The sequence below is a fragment of the Rousettus aegyptiacus genome, unplaced genomic scaffold (assembly GCF_014176215.1).
Source record: "Rousettus aegyptiacus isolate mRouAeg1 unplaced genomic scaffold, mRouAeg1.p scaffold_m13_p_5, whole genome shotgun sequence".
NCBI classification, from domain to species: domain Eukaryota; kingdom Metazoa; phylum Chordata; class Mammalia; order Chiroptera; family Pteropodidae; genus Rousettus; species Rousettus aegyptiacus.
Window position 1 is genome coordinate 77,231,016 of NW_023416308.1, and position 24,783 is coordinate 77,255,798.

Below are 24,783 nucleotides of genomic sequence, written 5' to 3' on the forward strand. Positions count from 1 at the left end.
TTAATTGTGCGCTCACCGAGCTGGCGCGAGCCAGCGTCCAGCACTGTCCGAGAAAGCGGGAGGCGGAGCCAGAGCGCGCGGCCAGGTAACCGGCGCGGGCCCGCGGCTGGCGTTCGATCTGAGTGCCCACAGGAATGCCCAGGCCTAGAGGTACTGGAGAGGTGCGTGCGAGCGGAAGGCCTCCTTCGTAAGAGTCTGACGGGAGAATCTATCCGGAGTAAGGTTTGTGAAGAGAGGGTTAAGTCGGAGGGGGAGGTGCTGGGCGTGCCTGGGGGGGGGGGGGCGGAGAGAGTTTGGGGGCGTGTCTGTAAATTCATCCGAGGGCAACAGTGGGAACTGGGGGTAGATAGTGCAAGTTCCTGAAAGGCTTGTCACGATGAGTCCTGTAATGAGAAGTCTAAGCCTATTATTGTTAACACTAGTAGTAATAGTAGCAGCAGCAGCAGCAGCAGTAGTAGTAAACGTTTTTTGAGCACCATCTAGGTGCCAGGCACTGTGCCACATCCTTTATATGGATCATCTTTTTAATATTCCTAATCTTAGTATAGCAAGTTGAGGTTTACCTTGGCCAGAGTTACCTAGGTAGTGCGTGGTTAGCTGTACTGAAGTTTTTTGAGGGTTGTGCCTAAATGAGGACGGGAGAGGCTCTGTGGGGGTGCAGGTTGTCTTGGACGAGTCATTTAATTTATTTTGAGCCTCACTTTTCATGTATATACAACGAACTTACCTGCCTTACCTATTTCCTGGGGTTGTTTTGCGGGTCAAATCTAGTAAGGTGTTCTGGTATTCTAAGAGTGTCTGCATGCCTACCCTTCTAAACAGAGACTGCCTTTTGTCCCTGTATCCTGACGCCTAGGCAGGATATGAAACATTTCATGACCATAAATGTATGCTTTGAAATGAATGAGCTTTCTTGGTCTGAAAGCGAGTAGAAGCCTGGCTTTCCCATCTTTATTTAATGGCTTTGGAACCTCTATTACACTGTCCTCTTGCCTGGAATGGCACTGCCTCCCGAAAATATGATATATATTTGCTTTAATCCATGCTTCCCTCTCTGGTGCATGTTGCCTGGTCTTGTATTTCTAAAGTTCTGGGTTGTCAAATGTGTTACTCTGGTGGGCAGAGTAACCTTTGATGGTAAGGGTATTTGGGGGCTCTCTCCTTTGTGGAGATCTTTACTGTGGTGAATATATGGGAACTGTGGGGAGAATGTCTAGATCAGGTAAGGTAGCTGTCAGTTATCAGGGATGAGTGTACATGTTCCCTCCCTCTCTGTTTCCGTGGTATTTTCTCCTTTAGAGGAAGAGGCACATAGTTTTCTGTAAAAGCTTCCAAAGTGCTCTTCTTGGCCCAAGTTCAAGCAAGATCTTACCCAAAAGCACACATGAGAAACATTTCTACTTAGAATGTTCTTTATGGGAGTGGGAAGAATGCCTAGAAGGAAGAGTTGAGTTCTAGAACTGTTAAGATGGAGGCAAAGCCATGCCTCAGATGGCTAAACAGCTGATCAGGAAGTGTTTTGACAGCTGTGTCTTAAATAACAAAACTTTATGGTCAGTATGTACGTTGGGGCTCATTTATTTCAGCCTCTCACCCAGTGTACACTAAACCTATCAAAAGGTCTTGTCCATATTCAAAATTATCACTTCCAAGAATGAGACCACTCCTAAAGACAGTCCATATCAATGTTGAACAATTCTCATTAATAATAAGTATTGTTTTGTGTTGTCAATAGTTATTTCATTTTACCCATATATATGTACTTTTTGTTTTCACAATTCTTGCAAGTTATTCCATTCTTTTGTGTTAAATAGACAAATACATCCTTCAGGTGTTTTCTTTAGTAAGGGTCTGTTAGTGGTAAACACTCTTTGTTGGAAAACATTTTTAGTTCTTCAGTGGTTTTTTTTAGCTTTTATTTATTAAATTTATTGGGAGTGACATTGGTTATTAAAATCATATAGATTTTAAGTGTACAATTCAGTAATACATAATCTGTATATTGCTTTGTGTGTTAACCACCCAAAGCTAAATCTCCTTCCGTCATCATATATTTGACCCCTTTTACTCTTATCTACTTCCCCCTCCTCCTTTTCCCTCTGGTAACCACTAAACTGTTGTCTGTGTCTATGAGTTTTTGTCTGACTTATTCGTTTGTTGCTTTCAGTTTTATATCCCACATGAATGAAATCATATGGTTCTCAACTTGTTCTGACTTATTTTGCTTAGCATGATAATCTCAAGATCCATCCATGTTGTTGCATATGGCAGTATTTCATCTTATGGCGGAGTACTATTCCATCGTATACAGGTACCTCATCTTCTTTATCCAGTTAGCAATTGAAGGGCACTTCGGTTGTTTCCATGAATAATGCAAAATAATAACACTTTGAATAATGTTTCAGTGAACATCAGGGTGCATATATCTTTACAGATAACCGTTTTCAAAGTTTTTCTCCAGAAGAAGAATTACTGGGTCATATGGTAATTTTATTCTTAATTTTTTGAGGGACCTCCATACCATTTTTTCATAGTGGCTATACCAATTTACATCCCACTGGCAATGTATGAGGGCTAATTTTTACCCATAATCTCTCCAACACTTGTTATTACTTGTCTTGTTGACAATAGCCTTTCTTACAGGTGTGAGGTGGTATCTCACTGTGGTTTCGATTTGCAATTCCCTAATAGCTAGTGAAATTGAGCATCTTTTTATGTCTGTCATGTGTCTTCTAATTGATAGTTTAGCTGGGTACTAGGCTTCCAACTGTTTTCTTTCAGTACTTCGAAAATGTTATTTCACTGAAATTCTGGCTTTTTTTGTCACTCTTGAGAATTATGCTGACCATTTATTTCATTTTGTGTAACTTTCCTTTATTTCTGATTGTTTTTAAGTTCTTTCTTGTCACTTGTGTTCTGCAATTTCATTATGTGGTGTGGATTTAGTTTTATCCTACTAGGAACTTGTAGTGATTCCTCAGTCTGAGATTTCATATCTTTCATCAATTTTGTAAAATTCCTAGTTCTCACCTCTGTAAGCAGTTCCCCTCCCAATTCTTGTATTTAACTTATGTTGGACCTTCTCATTCTGTCCTTTACATCTCATTCTTTCTTTTGTAATTTCCATTTCTATATTTTTGTGTTACCTTCTGGGTAATTTCCTTTATCCTTGCATGCTAATTTACTCTTCAGCTAGATTTAATTTGCTTTTTCAGTTCTTATTTTTAGAAATATTTTTTGGTTCATTTTCAAATCTGCCTGTTTTTCGTAGCATCTTGATTTTGTCTTGTGGTTTTCAATTCATCTTATAATTCTTTTAAATACATTTAACTTGTAGTCTTTGTCATATTCAATTATCTGAAGTTTTTAGGAGGCTAATCCTGCCATTAGTTGTAACTTGACTCTTGTTAATGGTGATTTTTTTTCCTCAAGTGTTTTGTAATTTTGATGAGCTCATATTCAGGAGCATCATCTATGATAATCTTACATAGCTCGCGTTGAGGTCAGTTCTCCTAAGAGCAGTATTTTCTTTTTTAAATCAACTTTGTTTAGGTGTAATTTATTATAGTAAGTTTTATTTAAAGGAAAAAATTTTGACAAATGTGTATACCTATAAGAAGCTGCCGCAATCAAGATATGAGCATTTCTATCACTCCCAAAAGTTTCCTCATGCCTCTTTACATCTTTTCCTTCACCTCAGCCCAAGGAACCACTGTAGATTAATTTGCATTTTCTAGAATTTTATATTATACCGTGTGTACTTTTTTTGTGTCTGGTTTCTTTTATGTAGCATAATGCATTTGAGATTTAAGCACTTAGTTGCATGTAACAGTAATTTGTTACCTTCTATTGCTAAATGGTAGTCTCTTGTATGGCTATATCATAGTTTTATTTATCACTCACTGTTGATGGACTTTTGGGGTTCCAGTTTTTCTCTGTTGTGAATAAAGTTGCCATGAGCATTTATGTACAAATCTTTGAGTGGATATATATTTTCTTGACTATTTGGAGTGGAATGGTTGGGTCATATTGCAGGTATATGTTTAACTTTTTAAGAAGTCACCAGTTTTCCTATGTGGTTATACCATTTATGTTCCCATAATCAGTGTAAGAGAGCTCCAATTGCTTCATGTTCTTAACAACACACTTGGTATTGTCAGTCTTTTTAATTTTAGCCATTCTTATGGAGGTGTAGGAGTATCTCATTGTGGATTTAGTTTGCATTTTCCTGATGACAGATGATGTTAAACATCTTTTCATGTATTTATTAACCATTCACATATCTCCTGGCGCAACTTCGTGTCTGCTTCTGTTGGGCACTTAAGGCTATTCCCAGCCTGAGATCAAAATATATGCTATTTTTCTCTACGTGTAGATTCCCAGGGCACAAGCTTAGTATAAATTTTAACTCTAAATCTATCTCATTTACACATCTATGATTTTTAATTCCTAGTTTTTGTTTGTTTGTTTGTTTGTTTGTTTTTTCCAATCCTACTTCAGTAGGTAGCAAGACAGCCTTCCTATTTTTCAGGGGATAGATTTTTTTCCCTAGTCTCTCTTTTTACTGAGGGTGTCAGGGTTTTTACAGGGATCTTAGTTGTTTTTTGAGGACTCAAGATCTGTCTTCTGGACTATGAGGAGTTCATAAATTTCTTACACTGATAAGATGCTATGCCATCAGCTCACTAATTCATTTCTCAGCTGCTTTGTTTCTGGGTCCTGCCTCCCTTACTTTCTTGTGAGCTCAGTTTATCTATAAATCAGGATCCATTCAGGAAAATAGAAACTATACACAGCTACTTTAATAGAGTGAACTCAGTAAAGAGAATTAGTTTAAACTTTGTTGGAGGGTGAAAAAGTAGAGAGGGAATCTTAAAGTAACTTGCCTCAAACAGAACTGAAAAACAAAGGGAGGAAGGGGGTTATCAGAACCTAGAAGTCTGGAGGGATCTGGAGTAACTGTGCCCTGATTTTCTTGAGGAGAGGGTGTTGCCTGGTGCTGCTAGTTTCTCAGGAGCTCACAGGAGGGTGCTGGAGGAGCCAGGTTCAGTTGAGTTCTGCCCAGCTGGTGTGGTGTCTCCGAAAGGGCACAATGAGGCTGGTTCTGGGAGTTTGGAAAGAAGTGGGGGAGGAACCAACTGCTGTTGTCAAGAAACAGCAAGCCAAGGGCAAAAGTCCTCTGTAGCCTTCTCCTACCTACTATTTTCCCTTTAGCACCCCCTATTGACAGAACCTAACACGGAGCAAGCTAGCTGACAAAGGTGAAGTGAAGTTGACAGAGGCCAAGCCCCAGTGTCACAAAGCAGAGTATATAACAGGATATGGAGCTGTGAGACAATGACTTAACTGGTACAGTCTAAAAGGTGTGTTGATTATATTTTCTAAGCATTTCCAGGATTTTTGGGTTATCTGGTTCATTATATCGAATCAGTAATAGCAGTAGGTAACTTCCTTTTTTTGCAGCATACTGTGAGCCAGGGACTGTTCTAAGCACTTTACTTGAACTGCTTCCCAAAGCTCATGAGGTAAGTACTATTATTACTATTCCTTTTAATAGGCAAGGAAACTGAGGCACAGATAAATTAGTCTGCCCAAAGCCATATACAGTTTGTAAGTGGTCAAGTTGGTATTCCAAGCATTCTGGGTTCCATAACTGATTTCATTAACATCTTTATTGTCCTGAAAGTTCTTCCCTATGTAAAAACAAAATCTCTCTTCCTATACCTTTCATGCACTAGTTCTAATTGTGTCTTCTTGTGGGAGGAAAAGTAGTTTTTCTCATCTGCATGACAAGCATGCATACATGTAGAAAAATGTTTTCCTATTTTCCTAGCTAAACATCTGTAATTCTTCCCTCACATTTGCTATGACATGACTTTCAGACTCTTCTCCAAGATCGCCATTCTTTCTCTACATGTACTCTGACTTTGCTTTTTCAAAGGTGGGGTACAGAATCATCTACTCATGTGACCTGAGCCTTGAGTAGCAAAACAAGCATTGATGTTTTAGGTACATCTGTCAGATTCATAGTTCATTGAGAGCATATGTAGTAAAGCCTCTTCTCCACCTCCCACCACAGGCAGTCTTTTTTTTCCCCCCCTCAAAGGCAGTCTTTATAATATGAACTGCTGTACCAGGTCTCTACCATCTTGTGTTAGTTTTATTCTAAATGCAGGGCTTTATATTTAATCTTGTCAAGTCAGATCTAAAAGCATTGTATTTTCTTTCCACAGTTTATAATTCCAAAGCTCGACAAGCAGGCCTTATATGTTTTCATTCTGTTTCGTAAAAATGCTGGACATAGTAGATTTTAGAAGCAAGCTCTATGTTATACCACTACAGATCTTATTCCAGTTGATGGAAGTTTTGAGGGAATAGTTTTGACTGTTCCTTCTGCTAAATTGAGGGAAGAGTTATGTGGAAAGGGTAGTAGTATCTTGGCTGTCAATTAAGGGAGGAGAGAGTCAAGGTTAAAGGTTGGCCATTGGGCAGTAATTCTCCATAATAAGGGATCACTTGGCCGAAGTAAAATGATCTGGTGGTTGTAGAAGGGAGAGAGGGCATATTGCCCAGGGCATATGCTCTTGGGTTGAGGCCTCTTTTGGCAGCTGTGTCATCTGCCCTTTCTGTCCTATTTAAGGGCCAGTTTCTTTGAAGCCAGTGTGCAGGAAATGCCAGTGATTTAGCTTTGCAGATTTCTTCTGCCTTATTGCAGGTGAGGACTGGTTTATCAGGCAAAGAATAAAGAGTGCATATGTTTCAGGCATATTTATTTGACCAATTGGGTACCTTCCTGTGACTGGCCAGAGACATTTGTTTTGCAGGTAGTCAAGGTTTTGGTACCCTGTGGCAAGGTGGATGCATTGTGACCCTAGCTCTTGGTTCTGTGTGTGGGCAGCAGTTGCATTCTGCCCTGTAAGTGGGCATTTGTTGAGTGCCTGACTTCTGAATGTCCTCAGTGAGGGGATGAGGTAATAATAGCTTTAATTGCCTGCTTTTCTGTCTTTCCTGTGGTGTGATATTGTGAGTTTGAGGGAAACCTCTCTTATTCCCTAAGAGTTCGCCACTGTACTCCTGATGAACTGTTGCAAAGTGGACTTTCTCTGGTTTCTGCCCTCCAAAGCCCAGTTTCTTAGGTAGTAAGTAAATATGTAGTGCATACCTATTATGTCTCTCACAGCTGAATATATAAAGAACTGTATAATACAGGATTTTCCTCCTCATCAACTCTTCAAAACTACAGATACTTTATAGGAATAATATACAAATATTTATATACTCATATATATGTTCAAACCTACTGATAACTTTACAAAAATAATATAACAAATACTTATATACTCTTCACCTAAATTCACAAATTGTTAACATTTTGCCACATTTACTGTCTATCTGTCCTTCATTTTCTGAACCTTTTGACTGTTAGGTGTGAAGAACATCATGATACATCAAAATACCTAAATATTTCAGCAACTATTTCCTAAAAAACAGAATATCTTCCTTGATAACCAGGAATATTAACATTGAAAATTAACATTTAGTACTTCCAATATACAATACTCATTCAGATTTCTCAAATTTTCCTAATTCTTTCACAGACTTTTTTTTCAATAGGATTATGCATGCATTTAGTTGTCAAGATTTTGTCCTGCCCCTGCTCTCCTTTAACCTTGAGCAAGAGGTCTTTAATCTCTTTTAATCTCAAATGCCTTTTTGTCTATCATAACATTAATGTTCTTGAAGAGTTCAGGTCAGTTTTTTGCATGAATGCCTCTTAATTTGGATTTGTACGATTGTTTCCTCTTAATTAGATTCAAGTGAAGTATTTTTGATAGAACTATATAGGTTAATATAGTAGTTTGATTAGTGAAGCTGGAAAACACATGGGATTAGTATGCAGTTTTTCATGACAGTATATAATTTAGCGCTTATTAAACGTTGTCTAATCTGTAAGCCCTGTAAGAATTGAAAGAAGAGGGAACTCAGTAGGACCTAGAATAACTAGGAAAGACTTTGGCAGGAAGATGGACAAAATTTCAGGTAGTTGGACTGGTTAGAAAAGCCACTATTTGGGCTTCCCAACCCACTCTTAAGGTTGTATATCGTGAATAGTGAATTTCCTCTTCAGAGTTTAGAGCTCTGTGGCTTCCATAGTGTTTGTATTACTTGGGAGCCTAATAGTTTAGAGCTCTTGCTTTGGCTTCAGATAGACCTAGAGACCACCCAGCATTTTACCAGCTGCCTAACCTTAGGGAAGTTTCCTCACTTGCAAGCTAGAAAGAGTATGAATAACTATTTAAAATGTTATTGTGGTGCTCACAGTGAAATATTACACAAATATTTGAGTTAAAATATTTGAATGCTTTTAGGTGGGGGCAGTGCTCTGTAGTTCTGCCATATGCTCCACTGGAGCATTCATTTTTATTACCTGCTTAACTCCTGAAGGTGTTAGATAACTGAAGGCATAGAAATGAGAAAGGGTTTGGGTCATGCAGATAGAAGTAGGAAGACTGGCTTGATTAGTTTAGAGAGTACACTGTGGAATAGTGGGAAATAAGATTGAATAAATGACTTGAGGCCATATTATGGATGACATGGAAAATTAAACCAAAGATTTTAGATGTGATACTTTAGACAGAAGAAAACCATGGAAAGTTTTTGCGTAGTAGAAACACACTTGGAAATGAAAGTGGTATGGAGCCTCCTGAGGAAGGGCCCTTCCTAGTTTGGAGACTATAGAATCCTAATGGGGCAGGGCCTTCCCATTGCTGACCAGGGATGGGTGTGGTTTGTCAGTCTTGCTACAGGAGGCCAGAATTTCTGCCCCAGTGACTCTTCCTGCTCTTCCACTGACTCACCCCATTGACCTGGGCTGTGTGGCTTCCCTTCTGGTTGCTGTCTGATCTACAGAATACTGGGGCTGCCCGGGATGTGATAGAATGAAGAAGCATTCTTATTCCTTTGCCCCTTCCGTGGATCTAGGCTAATTCTAAGCCGGACTGTCAGGGATCACTTTGTTCTGAGCTTGAGGAAGCTGTCCACCAGGAGGTAAGTCAAGATGGTTCCTGCCCTCTCTGCTTTTTCATAGGGCACCCTTTTCCTGGACACGACTTTCTTTTTCCCTGATTCAGGTTCTTCATAGTAACTGTCCTTCACTTATTTGAAGCAAATAGGTTACTGCAGGAGGTAGGCAGAGAGGCTTAATAAACATATTTACATATTCTAGCTGCGGGGGCGGGGGTGGGGGTGGGGAGGAGCGTCCATTGGTTTCACTGACCCCTGCTCTGAGGTAGAGTACCCAGAACTCTATGAGCCAGACAGTAAACGGTGGTTTGTACCCACAGGGACAACTGCAGGGAGGTTGTGGTCTTAAGCTATTGTTTCTCAGCTACTGGATTTCAGAGTGATACTTGGTGTGCTTGGTGTCCCAAGTCATCTTCTTCCCCTTTGAAAGACAGCAGTGAGGAACAGGGAATAGGGGAGGTTTATATTTGTGGATAATAATGCTGGGAGTCAGGGTGGCTGGGTTTTTAGTCCTGACTGTTGCTGACCAGCTGTGTCACCAGGGGCAAATTACCTAACCTCAGTGAGCTGGAGTTTTCTCATATAAAAATTAACAGTTTTAATTTTATGATCTGGAAGATTTCTTCCACAGCCCAAATTTATGATTATATAATGTGGGATTGTAAGGTAATATAATAGTTTATTTTTAACACATGTGACATATTGCATGTATCTTGTACCCTTCATTGTAATTGTGGGACAGTTATAAGTTCGTCCCCACTTAGTTGTGTTCTCAACCTTTACATTCTGGTGATTCTGTCAGTGCTCAGAACATTTTTGGCTTCTAAGCCAATCTTTTGAATATCCTCAAAAATAACAAATCTTCACTCTTTAAATATTTGAAGATTTGGATTCAATTTTTGGAAACAGCCAGAAGATACTGTGAGCCAAAGAATCAAGCAAGGGAATACCTTTTTTGGCGAATAAGGAGGTGTGACTATAAAACAGTAAGACTTAATTTTTGCGTTTCACATGGAATAGATTTTAAAGGCAGTTCCTAAAGGAGTGTTTCATAAATATTGTGAGCAATGGTAATATTGTTATAATAAGGAACTTCCTAAGAAGACTATTTTGATTTTAATTTTCATTTGATTTAATATGAATGGAAATGTTTATTTAAAAAAGTGTCACTTCCTTTATACTCAGTGTTTATGCTTGTGTCTAGGTCAAGGTGACTCAATAGTAGAGAAGATTCACTTAACCTTTATCATGGTAATCCTCCCAAATCACAAATGTGTTGAGAGTCAAAAAGAGTTGGAACTGTTGCTGTAGGACATTGTAGCTGTGGGGCCATTGCAGTTCCATCTCCAGAAAACTCACAGCCATAGGTTCTTCAGGCTGCAGCAGCTGCTGCTCACCAGCATGCCAGTGACCATCAGGATTGTCTCCAAGTGGCTGAAACAGATGGTTTTGGTAGCTCCAGTCTATTGTAGGAGAAATTGTATATATTACTTCATTCGTTTTATTTGTTTGTTTGTTTATTTAGTCAGCAGTGAGGAAGGGAGTATTGAAGCAGAGAGGCTCTCTTTAATGTATTTAAATTAGGCTGATTGTAGTACCTTGGAATCTGTTTCTGGAAATGGTGCTCTTTTTGATAACTAGTCAGTAAAATAAGGTGTTAGGCAGCCTGGTCAAAAGATAACTGTCACTAAGTCAATATATGATCCTTTACAATTCTCTTTCTTACTCTAGGTCTTGTTTTTCTTATTTTTATAATGAAAACGTTAGCTACTCAGAGTTCTAGATCTGAAAACAAGCCTAAGGAGGTGTGAGGTGGGAAAATATCTGTTCTACGTTGCTTGACTATTAAACTAGGGGCAGGAATGGAATTCCTTTTTGGTCCCTAAATTATAGTGACTGCTGTCTACTTGGAGTCACAGCTGAGTGATCAAACCTGAACTAATGAGAAACAGGCACTGGGAGCTTTCTTCTGAAAAACAATCACAGGACATACAGGTCCTGAGAGAAGTTATTCCCTGGTAGGATCTATTGTTTGAAGGAGGTGGCAGCAAATTTCATCATAATGGACAGAATGGATATTGTGATTTAGAAGATTTAGATTTGTTCCCCGCTGTTGTTAATTTCAAACTTTTCTTTAAAGGGATTCGCTTTAATGATTGGTGCAGTAGGATTCATTTAGAGAAAAAGCCCATGCAACCACAGTTAGAAGTTAAATGCCCAAGAGCAGAGCTGGTTGCTGGTTAGACAGTGGCCTAATCAGTTGCTTTTCAGTACTTAGACCCTACAGTGACTCCAAAGAGAGAATAAGCTTCTTGGTGAGCTTGCTAGGCACTAAGGCAGATGATTTTGGGCTCCAAGCAGAGGAGGAGGGATGACCTGTAGAATGCATACCTCCTAATCTTCCTATATCTCTTCTTTCCTTCAGTGCCCTTTAGTTTTAATTATGATTGTGTAAACACAATCAACTTGCCAGTTCCCTTAAAGTGACAGGCTGATGACATTTTCTGCTGGTCACTCATGCTAGGTATGTGACTTTAAATTAGATTGTTCTTTTTGACAGTTTGGCTTTACTGGCTGCCTCATTGAAAGAATTCACTAGATTAGGTCCAGTTGGCTCTCTTTCAGTTAGGCAGCACCATTTAGCACGTACTGTGTATAAGCACTGTGCTGGAATGGAGCCGATATGTGAATAAGATGGTTTCTCCTCTCCAGGAGCTTAGTCAAGTGAAACATATATGCAGCTAGCATTGACCCAAAGAGGAATGAAATGCATAGAGGGGCAATTAATTTGGGAGCATGTAAAGGAAAGAACAGTTGTTCCTGAATTGAGGGAAACAAGGAGAGCTTCTGAAGGGAGGCGTTTGAGTCAGATTATAAAGGGTGAGCAGGAGTTCAATAGGTTTAGGGCATTTTGGAGGCAGTCACAGCATGGGCAGAGGCACAGAACCTGGAAAATGTCTGGCATGTTTGGGGAAAGAGCTCCTGAGATAGAAGATGTTTTAGAGGAATGAGCTGGAAATGAGGCTCGAAAAATAGATCGATGGTTGGATCTTAAAGAAACTTACCTGTTATGCCAAAGAATTTGGATTTTATTCTGCATGGAGTTAGCCGTTGAATGTTTTTGATGTAAGGAATAACATGACTTAATCCATATTACTTAGGTCTTGGTCTATTTTGTAAGTGTAACGAATGGCTTAGATTACAGGGTGGACCTGGTCCCTTGAGTTTAAAGTTTGTCAGACATCTCACCTTTAGGCAGTTGATTCCGCGTTTACATTTACTAAAGCAACTCCAAAAGCAGGAAGGCAGGAAGTGGTCAGCAGTGTCCCTTTAGACTGAGTCTCGCCCCCTCCGCCCCCGCAAAGATGAAGGTTTTCTTAGGTATATACATTATGTACAGTCTTCTTGCTAGTGGGTTCCTTCTACTGCTAATCCTTTGAGGATACAATTTCTCATACATGTAGACTTCTGATTATACAGTGGAAACCAAAAACATTTTTGAACTGGATTGAAAAATAGTATATGTTCACTGTAGGAAATAGGTAAAATACAGAAAAGTATAAAGAAGAAAACTAAAATCATCCATAATCCCACAGTCTGGAGAAAATGACTTATTTCCATCTTCATATTTCAATATTTTGTATACCTATGCATATTTCTGTTTTACATTGTCTGGATTATACATTAACTACAACTTTGTTTTCTGCTTTTTCCTGTTTACCATCATTTTCATTATATAAATTTCACAAATATTTGAATGTTGCTGAAACTGTAATTATTTCTAATGCCTACATAATTGAGATTTTTATAGTGCTTTCAGTTGTTTCTATTTTAAATAATACTGTAATACTTTTATACAAGTTATTTATAACAGGTAAGTCCCCCATACTTTACCCTTTATCCAAATCCTACTCTGCAGAGGTAACCATTATTTATTATTTATTCATAGTTTTAAATTAGTAATTATTGGTTTCTGGTGTATCTTTGAGCATTATTACACATACATTTTGTCAGTAGTTTTAAGTTACTTATGTAAGTCTGTTAGTAGATTACGGGGTGAAACAATGTGAATTATTATTTTTTTCCTGATTGTATATCATGGTAGTTTAGAAAACAAGAAAAATAAGGTTTAAAGGGAGAAAGTGAAAATGACCCATAAGTCCACAACTCAGAAATAGATAATATTTGGTATACTTCCTTAGAAATATACGTACATTCACACTCATAAGTATGCAGATGTGTGTGTATGTACTTTAAAAAATAAATTGGGTTCAGAGAAGCGGAAAAATGGTGTATATGATAGAGGCTCTGTTCATCCCTCTGGCAACCAAATCAAAGTTGTGACAGAAACAAGGAGCAAACAGCAAGGAAATATCACCTGGGATCTAGATGAACAAGCTATACAACTAGGGAAGAACCTAAGAAATCACCCTGCAACGGCAGAAGGGTAGGACAGGGTGAGGATGCAGGGCTGCTCAGTACCGAGTGGCTGAGTGGGGCAGAGGCTGTGGCTGCAGTAGCGGCAGCTGCAGATGCCTCTTAAAGGGGCCACCACAAATGGACTTTCGCGGTGACCGACCTGCTTACTCTGAGCACCAGTGCCCATTCAGCAGCGTGGGGACATACAAGGGTGCACTGAGTTGTTGGAGTGAGGGCCAAGGCAAGATTTGCTATGTATGGAAGTGCTGGCAGTATCCAGTGTTCCTCTCTTGAGCCCTGCCTCCTCTCGGTGCATGGGTCTCATCGCCGCCATAGTGGAGAGAGATGTTATCAAACTGGATAACAGACATTGCTCCACTTAGAAGATTCCCTGAAACTCTACCTCCCCCAACTCATGGCCCCACCCAAGCCACATCCAGGTATATCCTCAGTGAGTCAGGTGCTCCTTGCTGAGCAGCGCCTAAACTCACACTGGAGGCAGCTAGTTTCAGTTTCTGTTGTGGCCTTTTGAGGCAACTATAAGCACAGCATCTGTGGATTGCTTGCTGAATCTTGACAGGTAGCCCCAGAGGGGCACAGGCTGGGGCTAAACTTGGTCTGCAGCTGAACCCTTCTGAGGACTGTGCCACCAGACACCTACTACACAAAGCCGTACTAATAAGACCAGGAGGCTTAGGAGCTTTGGTTAGTACATAGAAACAAACACGGAAAGGCAGCCAAAATGGGAAGATAAGCAGAAACCATATGAGAGAATAGAACAGAGATCCAGAAATAATGGAGTCAAGCAATCTAACAGATACAGAGTTCAAAACACTGGTTATAAAGATGCTCAATGAGCTTATGGGAAGTGTAGATGAATTCAGTGAGAACTTCAACAAATGGAAATGGAAATTATAAAAGGGAACCATTTAGAAGCAAAGGACACATTTTCTGAGATGAGAAATTTATTAAATACAATAAACAAAGTGAATAAAGAAGAGGATCAAATGACCTATATAGAGGATGGGAAAGCCAAGGACACTCAATCAGAATAGCAAGAAAAAAGAAGCCAAGTCTATAATAATAATTTAAGGAGCCTGTGGGACGTTAGTAAAGGTAAAAATGCCTGTGTCATTGGGGTACCTGAAGGAAAACAAGATGTTGAACAGCTATTTGAAGAAATAATGATGGAAAACTTCCCTAACCTGGTGAAGGAAATAGACATAAAAACCCAGGAAGCTCAGAGTCCTAAAAACTAGGAACCCAAAGAGGCCCACACCAAGACCCATCATAATTAAAATGCCAAAGGTTAAATACAAAGAGAGAATTTTAAAAGCAGCAAGAGAAAAGCAGTTATCTACAAGGGAGTATCCTATCCATAAGACTGGCAGCTGATATCTCAAAAGAAACTATGCAGGACAGAAGGTCTTGAGACAAAATGTTTGACATGATGAAAACCCAGGATCCTACAACCAAGGATACTTTATCCAGCAAAGCTATCATTTAGAGTTGACAGACAGATAAAAAGCTTTGCAGACAAAAGTAAGCCAAAGGAATTTGTCAACACCAAGTCAGTATTACAGGACATGTTAGAGGGACTTCTTTAAGAAGAAAAAACATATCAAAAACATGAATAAAGAATGGTAATAACTACATTTCTATCAACAAGTACCTGAAATGGAAAAGAATTAAGTGCTCCAGCTAAAAGACAGAGTGGATGAATGGATAAGAAAACAAGATCCCTACATATGCTACCTATAAGAGACTCAATTTAGATTAAAAGACAGACTAAAAGGGGATGGAAAAAGATACTGCCTTGATGAATCTAGAGGGTATTGCACTGAATGAAGTGGGTTGGATAGAGAAAGACAAATATTGCATGATTTCACAACATACATGTGAAATCTAAAGAACAAAATCAACAAAAGCAGAAATAGACTCATAGATACAGAGAATATTTAGAGGGATACTAGATGGGAAGGGTTTTATGGGGGACAAAAAGCAAAGGGATTATGAGGTATAAACGGATAGTTGCAGAATAGGCATGGAGATTTAGAGTGTAGCATGGGGAAGATGGTTAATAATGTTGGAATAAATATGTAAGGGGGAAATGCGATACTAGATTTAATGGGGTGGTCACTTTGTGAGTTATGTGGATCTCTGATTAATATGCTATATAACTGAAATGTATATTATTGTATGCTAACTATAATTGAAAAAAACTCATTGACTTGTACGATGTAAATACAAACAACTAATTGTACATTATATTTCAATAAAGATGGGGGAAATAAATAGAGTTCATACCATACTAAAGCTTTATATCCTGCTTTTTAAAGTCAACATTTCAGTTTTTCCTCATATCATTAAAATAATTGAAAATATTTTAATAACTACATAAGCTTTCATCATATGGATGTATCACAATTAATTTGAGTTATTGTTAGATATTTAGCTTTTCTCCAGTTCAGAATGATAAATAATTCTGTTAATATATATATCTTTGTTTACATTTCAGATTATTACCTAAACTTTTATTGCTATGATTAAAACTCAAAGAACATGAACTTTGTTGTTTTAGTAATCTTACTTTAAAAATTTTTGGTAAAATATACGTAAAAAAATTCACCATTTTAACCATTTTTAAGTGTTGAATTCACAATTTAATAGAAATTCTCAATTAAGTGTTATTCATTGGCATTAAGTTTATTTACAATGTTGTGCAACCATCACTGTTCTCCATATCCAGGACATTCTCATCATCCCAAACAGAAACTCTGTACCTATTAAACAATAATTCTCATTACTCCCTGTTACCCTCTCTTCTTACTCTTTGTCTCTATGAATTTGCCCATTCTAGGTACCTCATAAGTGGGAGCATGCACATTTTCTTTTTTTGTGTCTGGCTTATTTCACTTAGCACAATATTTGAATATGAACATTTTTTAGGTTTTTAATAATGTATTGCCAAATTTCTTTCCAGAGAACCACTTTCAGAATACCTGCCTGTCAATGGCCATGCTACCCTGAACAAGCCCAGTCCCGTCTGATCTCAGAAGCTTAGTAGGGTCGGGCCTGGTTAGTACTTGGCTAGGAGACCACCTAGGAAGAGCAGGTGCTGCAGGCATATAAATGAATGAATGAATGAAAGAATGAATGAATGAATGAATGAATTAATTAATTTAAAAAAGGGGGGGATTGCATTAGTGTTGCCTGGCCTAAAAAAAATTTAAAAAACAAATGTCTGCCTATATAAAATAATATTGAATGTCAACTCTAATTGAAAAAAAAAAAGTGCCTACCTGCTCACTTGCATGAGAAAATACACTGTTCTTTCTTTGATATATTTCTTATTCAAAATACTAGATTTATTTAACTTTTCTGGAGAGTATGATAGATATTTTGGCATTATTGTATAAAATCAAAATTTGAGAGAGAGTGGAAGGAGAAAATGGTGGGGGTGAGGAGGAGCCTCTGGTGATGTCCACTCTTATGAAGCCCCATTTGCTAAAATGACCTTTGGAAGTGAAAGGAAAAAGAAAGGTTACCGGCAGTTCCCCATTTATAAAATGGGGATGATGGTACCTTCGCCTTCTGCCCCATAGGAACTTAATGGCCCTAAAATACCCAGTAGAAATTATTAATTTTTGTGGTCAGGATCTTCAGAAGGGTGCCTTCTTTTGCCACAGAGGTCAGGACCCTTACTCTTAGCAGTTGGCTAGATATGCTGAAATGTTCAGCTGCTTCTTAGTGAATCTTCCGTCTACAAGCAAAAGGGAAGGAGACACCTGTATTATGTGTGTGTGGCGGGTGTGGGGTGGGGTGGGGATTGGCAGCAGACATAGTAGGGCTTACTTTAATTTCATATTATCATTGTAGTGTGTGAGTGGGAGTTACATTGCTTGTCAAAGTCACTGAGGAACCATTAGTTTCCCATTAGTTGAAGTTAAAGAGACAAGGAAGATGAAGACTAGCTTACTGGAAACCCTCTAGAGTAGCGTCCCAACCCAGAAGCAGGGGAATGTCTTTTGAATTCACTTGAGTGTTTGTGGCTTTTTTCTTCGTTATTATATACCAGACCTATACTGCATATAAATTTATTTCAAAATCAGCTGTATTGTCCAACAGCCATACTCTAGTTGATTGGACAACAATTAATCTCCATTGGTCAACTTTTCTTTAGGTTTTAAATGTGAGTTTTTATTTTATTTAGGCTCAGAGAGTCAATATTTTAGGCTGTGTAGGCTATATAGTTACAACTACTCACCTCTGGCATGGTGAACAGAAGTAGCCATAGATAGTACATAAATGAATGGAGATGGCTATGTGCCAGTAAAACTTGATTCACAAAATGTGGGCAGCTTGCCTGCAGGCCATAGTTTGTTGACCCCCGGGTACTGGAAATATATTAGATAGAAGGCCTAGCTTTCATGAGAAGTTAGAAAACTTAGCTTTGACATCTGCAACTTACTAGCAGTCACCTTAGCCTCTTTAAGTCCTCATGTTTAAAATCAAAATGGTAATATTTTCCATAAAAAAAAAAGAATGACCAGTTACACATACTGATATTTAATTTTTTGGAAATCAGAAAAATGTAAATTAAAACTATATTGTTTCCTATGTTTTATATTGATAAAATAAAAATAATATCTACTGTTGGAAGGTTGTAGAAACAGTAATTTTTATGCTTTGTTGCTGGAATTAAAATTGATACACCTTTTTGGATGGTAATTTGGGAGTATCTGTCAACTTTAACATGCACAGACTTCATCAATTCCAATTATTGGTATATATCATAGAGTGATAATAGCTTTTATGTAAAATGAGGTGTGTACCGGTATTATAGATACAGCATTCTTTGTCATGGCAAAATACTACGGACAACCTAAGTGTTCCGATATAGCAAAATGGAAAAATAAAGTGACGCAATCTCTATAGCATTTTTTCAGCATTTTTCTTGAGCTTTTAAAGGTATGAGAAATCCATTATATACTAGTATGGAAACATGTCAGAGAAATTTTTAAGTGGAAAAGGCAAGTTGCAGAACCAATTATACAGTATGATTACAGGTTTATAGACCAAACACACTCTTTGTGTCTCTCTCTGTATACATATGTATATACATACATACGTGTATATACACACATATGTGTATATATGTGTATGTGTGTATACATGCTTAGGAAAAGTCTGAAAAGTTATACAACAAACTTATAACAGTGGTTCCTCTGAAGAGGGGTTTTACCGTTGGCAAATGTTTGTTAAGGTTTAGTGAATGGGGAGTTTTGCATTTTATTCTATATACTTCTGTATTATATTGTTTCACGGTGATAATGAATTCTTCTCCTTTCCACTTCTTTAGATAACTGGTGGGCCTATGTGTACTTGTCAGGGTCAGGAGTGTGACAGAGTAGGATTAAATCCCCAAGCCAGCTCTGCCCACATCAATTGAGTTGGAAGCAGCTGCTGAGACCAGATCGAGGAGCACAACATGTATGGGGTGGGGGCGGGGAGGTGGGCAGGCATTGTTTGCAGATGGCTGGGAGAGGCAGCCAAGACAAGCCAATTCTAATTTACCAACAGTAACTATCACATGTCATGTCTTAACATTCTCCAAATTGCTTTGCCCCACATTGTCACACTGGGCCCTGAGGAGAATTCTGTGAGCAAGTGAGGCAGGGATGATAATAAGAAAGGAAGCAATGAAGACATGGGACAAGGAAAGTGTATGTGTAGAAATAGTTTTTTTCTTTTGTTGAAAAAGAAACATGTACAAGGATATTTATTACAGCATTGTCTGAAATGTTAACAGTTCGAAAATAGTCATGTGCATCAATAAAATATATGAACACATTACAGTATATCCTTTATATGAACTGTGTTATACAGCTTTTTAAAAGTATGAGTTAGAAAGTTATTGACACTTGTGGGGGATGTTCATGATTAAGTGAGAAAAATAAGTTGAAGAGCAATGTTAAAGTATAAACCTAGTTTAAATATAGAAAACAAAAATTTCTCTTAAATATAAAGATATATTTGTGCTTATGTTTTGGGGGGCTTGGAAAAATTCATTAATACTTCTTGGGGGAAGACTTGGAGGGGAATGGAAAGGGACTGAGAGATTATTAATTTTATTTTTTGTCTAACTTTTGTATCACTTCATTCGTTTTAGAGGACAAGGAAAATAAACTTGTATAAGCAAGAAATGGAGTTTCCTAAACAGCTTTTCATCTTAATTGATTTTTTTAGAGGTGCTTTTAAATTTTTTTAGAGTTAATGAAGTAAACAATTATGAAATAACAGTATGGCTACCTGTAGGTCGTGGGGCTAATTTCACATTATCTAGATGAAAAGGTAGGAACCCTCATTTAGCAGTTTGCAAGACTAAACCATCAAATTAATGAAATTTCAAGTTGTCGCAGAAGCATCTGAACTTTTAGATGAATTTAGCACCAGTCCCACCTTTGCGTGCTTGCATCCAGTTGTGATGAGCCTGTGCATAGCAAGTTGGCGGAGGCCCTTTGTGCTTAACACCACATCAACCTAATTAAGGTTGATGACAAGAAACTAGAGGAATGGGTAGGCCTCTGTAAAATCAACAGGGAACACCCTATAAAGTGGTTGGTTGCAGTTGTGTGGTGGTTAAGGACTATGGCAGAGTCTCGGACCAAGGATGTCTTTGAGAAGTACTTCAAATGCAATGAACAAATAAATAAACAAATGAACTTGGCTTTGTTAAAAAAAAAAAAGAAAGAAAGAAACAGAACATTACCAGTAGCCCCCTTCCAGTCATTATTCCCTTGCCATTTTCTTTTTAAATGCACTGAGTGTACATAGGGATAATGACTCGGTTTATAATGAGTGGCTCATAGTTATCTTGGGTGAGTCTGCTGCAGAGAGCTCCAGCTTTGGAGCCCGAAGATCACAGTCACATCGTGGTCTTGTTGTTTTTCAGTTATGTAATCTTAGGCAAGGTTTTTTTCAGAACTTCATTCCTCTTTGATAAAATGAAAACATTAATGTCTACCTCAGAAAGCTGATATGAATCTGTGAAATACTTTGTTAGACAGGAGGGCTGTCAGTGTGAAAAGCCATACACAAATGGTAGTCGTTTTTGGTGAGGGAGGTTAATCCCAAGCAGGAGATAACATGAGCCTAAAGTAAGGAGAGAAAATGAAGAAGATTGTCTGATCCCAAAACCTATTCTCTCAACCATTTGTATTGCCTCCTTTTTTTGTCGATGTTGGCGTGGTCATTGGCTTCCATTAAATTTTCCCTTGAGTGGAAATAATATAAAAGGCTGAAAGGAATCCCAGAGATCTGGAGTTTCTCCCAAAGTTTCTCACTTTCTCTTTTAATGCTGGCACCCCCTGGAGCTGTGCAAGGCAGAGGCTTTGGCAAAAGATTAACACATTTCAATAACAAATGAATACATCACATCTTTATAGGCCTGATAAACAAGCATGATCTTACCGTAGACTCTCATATGATTATAGTCACACAGTGCCAAATGTGACCCAAATCTGTATCTTTAGCCTCAGGTCATATTTTTCACTAGTTACTGGATTTTCCTAATTGTATATATCCAGTAGATACCTCATGTTTAAAACCAAACTCTCAAATTGGCAGTGTAGCATGATGGTTTAAATGATGGACTTTGGAGTGAGACGGACAGACCTGGGTTTAAATCTTAATTCTGCTACTTATTAGCCTCATGGTCTTGGACAGGTTGCTGGAATATTTTGAAACCTCTTCTATTAAAGAGGGTATTAATAGTACTTACTCGATAGGTTAATACTAGTACTTAAGGAATGAAGTTATTTTGCTTTTTTTTGCACACGTTTATTTACCCATCAAGCTAGGAAATTTAGAGATGTTGCTAGAATCTTTCTTATAAGGAATTATCAGGGCCTGTCATAAGTAATTCTCAAAGCTATTACTTCCTTTTTTTTATTATTGCCTTACTTCAGACATATATCACACTACTTGCTTGGAACAAACAGTGGTTTTACACTGCATTCTGCAAAGCTTCATAGAACTACAGAACTGACTTAGGGACCAGGTGGAAGCAGAGGTGACAAGGCTCCAAACATTCTTTCTTCAAACCATCTACTTTTACCTTTGTGCTGGGTTCTATATAAAGATTGCATCTGAAGAGAGTTCTCTCTTAAAATGTAATTCGAAACCTTTCTATGTGCCAGTCATTGTTCTGAGTTCTAAGAATTCAACTGTGAGCACAGTTTGTTATTGAACGGAACACATAGTAGTAGGAAAAATACATTAATGAAATACAAAAAGGTGTAATGAGAAACTATGAGTGCTATGATGGAAAGGAATATGGTGCTAATTAGTAGAAATTTGACCTAGGTGATAAGGGAGAGTTTACATGAGGAGGTAACATTTGAGCCTAGATATGAAGGATAAATTAGAATTAACTAGGTGAAGAGTTAGGACAAGAAAGCTTTTAGTAGAAGGAAGAGCATGCACAACACTAGACCTTACGTGGATATGACTTTCTATTAATAAACTTTCAGCCTCTAATAGCAGCTAGCATTTGTCTCTGTACAGGTATTGTGCTAAGCACTTTACACATACCATCTTGTTAATTCCTTGTAATGACCCTCTGAGGAAGTACTATTATTATTCCCATTTTGCAGATGGGAAAACTGGGAACATAGAGAGGTTAAATAATTTGACCAAGGTTGCACAGCTAGTAAGCTATAGAGCCAGGATTTTAATTGGGTAGTCTAACTCTAGACCCCATGCTTTAGCCATTATGCTATGTTGCCTTCCTTCTGTTTCTTACCATTCCAGCCTGAACTTTGTACAGACTGGAACATAGATCTGATCTATGTTATTCCCCTTCACATCCTCCCCTTAGAAAGCTCCCCCCGCCCCGTGTCACCTACAGGATAAAATCTGAATTCCTTAGCATAATGTAAGTGCCTCACAATTTAGCACTACTTATCCTTAACAACTACTACACCTTCCTAAAATTACATGCTCACTGCTCAAATGTAATAAGCACTGTCTTTGCACGTGCTGTTCTCTCTGCCTAGAATGCTCTTTTTACTTCTCTTTGGGTGAAACCTTACCTTACTCAAGCTTTAAGTACTCAGCCTAAGTGTTACTTCTTTGGTAAAGTTTTCCTCATCATGCCCTCCTGAGTTAATTAGTCCCTCACAGTACCTCAAAAACAGTAGCTTCTCCAAGTTTCCTGTTCTGAAGTCTTTTCACCAAAGCAAGAATCCTGGAGGTCTTTTCCACTCCCCACCTTTCCCACACCCTCACATCCTGAGAGCTTTGAGTCTACCTCTGCAATGCCTTTCAAATATACCTTCCTTTTTAGTTCTTACTGCCCCTGTCCTGGCAGCAGCAGTTTTATCTCTGCTACAACAAATGCCATCTAGCTCTGCATTCTGTCTCTGGACTCAATGTTATGCCAGACCTATCTTTTAAAAAAGTGCACACAGGTATGGCCACTCTCCTGCTCAGGATGCTACAGTACTTCTCAGTGCTCTTAAGTAAGTCACTATCTGTCTCCAACAGATTTTTCAATGTTCTCTTACCTTCCTTTCAACCCAAGTTCGTGTTCTTTGGCCTCATATTCGGGTGAATTATAGGTCTATGTTTCTTCACAGGGTAATAAGCCTGTTTAGTTCATCCGAGTCCCCAACACAGTATCTACAGGTGTTTATTTCATGTCTATTATTGAATGACCCTGATTAAATTTTATTAGTTCCAAATAAAGAGTAACATACATGTTATTTGCATTGCAAATAGTGTTTTTAAAATAAAAGTTTGGTCCAAAAGGGGGAAAATTTCAGTTGTTAGGAAAATTGTTTGTGAGGAATTTCATACTTCTCAGTGATGCCAGATACATGGATGTTATTTTAGCTAGCACTGTTCAGGTTACTTAGCATCTTTGAAAATGGGAGAAAATGACATTTGCCCTGTTCATTTCATGAGCTGTGACAGAAACAATTTGAACAAGGAATGTGTAAGTGCTTTATGTACAAAGGACTACACTGATGAGAAGAGTATAGGATATGGTTGAGGTGTGCTGGAGAGAACACTGGATTTAGAAAACTCTGCAACCGTAGCAGTTGACCTTGAGGCAGGTATCTTTTTTCTGAGCCTTAGGTTCCTAGTCTAAAAAATGCAATAAACATGCTTGCCTCTTGGGATTAATTGAGATGTGAAACAGCCTTCCTTAAATTCTTGAAATCTATTCAGATGTTAGTGATTTTTTTTTTTTTTATCATAGTCATGTTAGACACCATTTCATTTATTTTACTTACTAGTAACATACTGACAAATTTGGTTCTTGAGTCAATCTAGCATCTTATTTAGAAACCTAACCCCTACTAATATTTATTTGTTAATTTCTATCAGTGGTTAAAGGCATCCTGGTGTGGTAGAAGAAGTGGATTTTGAACTACAAAGACAGAGGGGTCTCAGTGATGTGTAAGAGGTGGAAACATGGAGATAAAGCAGAGGGGAAGAAGGGAGGAAGGAGATGGGGAGACATCTTCTGAGTTTCTTAGCTACTTAAAGCCTATTTGAAATAAACCAGATCTGGGGCAAAGCCCCCTGTTCTCCAAGCTTATGATTTAAAATCACAGATTGTCTCAAATAGGTAGATCTTGCTCAGGCATAAAAGTAAGTTGTAAAATTTGTCTCAGGAAGGAGATAGCAAATCTTAAGCAAAGTCGTCACGTGTATTCCATCATGGATGTAGGGTGGGACTACATGATGGTTAAGGTCTCTTTCAACCTTGAGATTCTGCGATTTGTTGACCAGGTATAGAAACCTGCTTTTCTTTAGGCTGTTTAAACCAATGTAATTATTAATTGCATTTTGTCTGTGGCTTTTATTTATTCATTTTATTTATTAGCTTAAATAACAGAAATTTTATTCTAATAGTTCTGGAGGCAAGAAGTCCAAGGTCAAGTTGACATTAGGACTGATTTATTGTGAAACCTCTTTTTCTGGCTTATAGAAGGTTGTCTTCTCATTTTGTCTCACATGGCAGTCTTCTCTTTGCATGCATGGGGAGAAGGAGAGATAGCGAGAGAGAGGAGAGAGAGAGAGAGATCCGTGGCTTTTATTTATGAGACCTTTCTTATAAATGTCTTGAGTATAGCACCAATCACCTTTTGTTGTACCCCATGTAAATTTGGTACTAGCCAGTTTCCAAGGACCTCCTCCTTTCATCAGGATTAAAGAAGCAGCCACTTGTGCCTCACTTCGTGATAAGGCACCATAGGGTAACACAAAGTGCCAGTTTCTAGGGTACTTGCTTTTTTTTTTTTTTTTTTCCGGAAAGCAAACCCTAAC

At 38.2% G+C, this 24,783-nt stretch overlaps 1 protein-coding gene across 5 annotated transcripts in view; it reads left to right on the plus strand.

Annotated features, from left to right (window-relative positions):
- The first annotated feature begins 15 nt into the window (after positions 1-15).
- Positions 16-24,783, plus strand: part of NUMA1 (nuclear mitotic apparatus protein 1) — a 65,036-nt gene continuing 40,268 nt past the window's right edge. For 2 of the 5 annotated variants that reach the window (XM_036220709.1, XM_036220715.1), the window contains exon 1: positions 16-222. The gene's annotated coding sequence lies outside the window, so the exon portion shown is untranslated. The remainder of the gene's footprint in view (positions 223-24,783) is intronic. The other 3 variants (XM_036220711.1, XM_016157949.2, XM_036220713.1) reach the window with 3 other exon arrangements.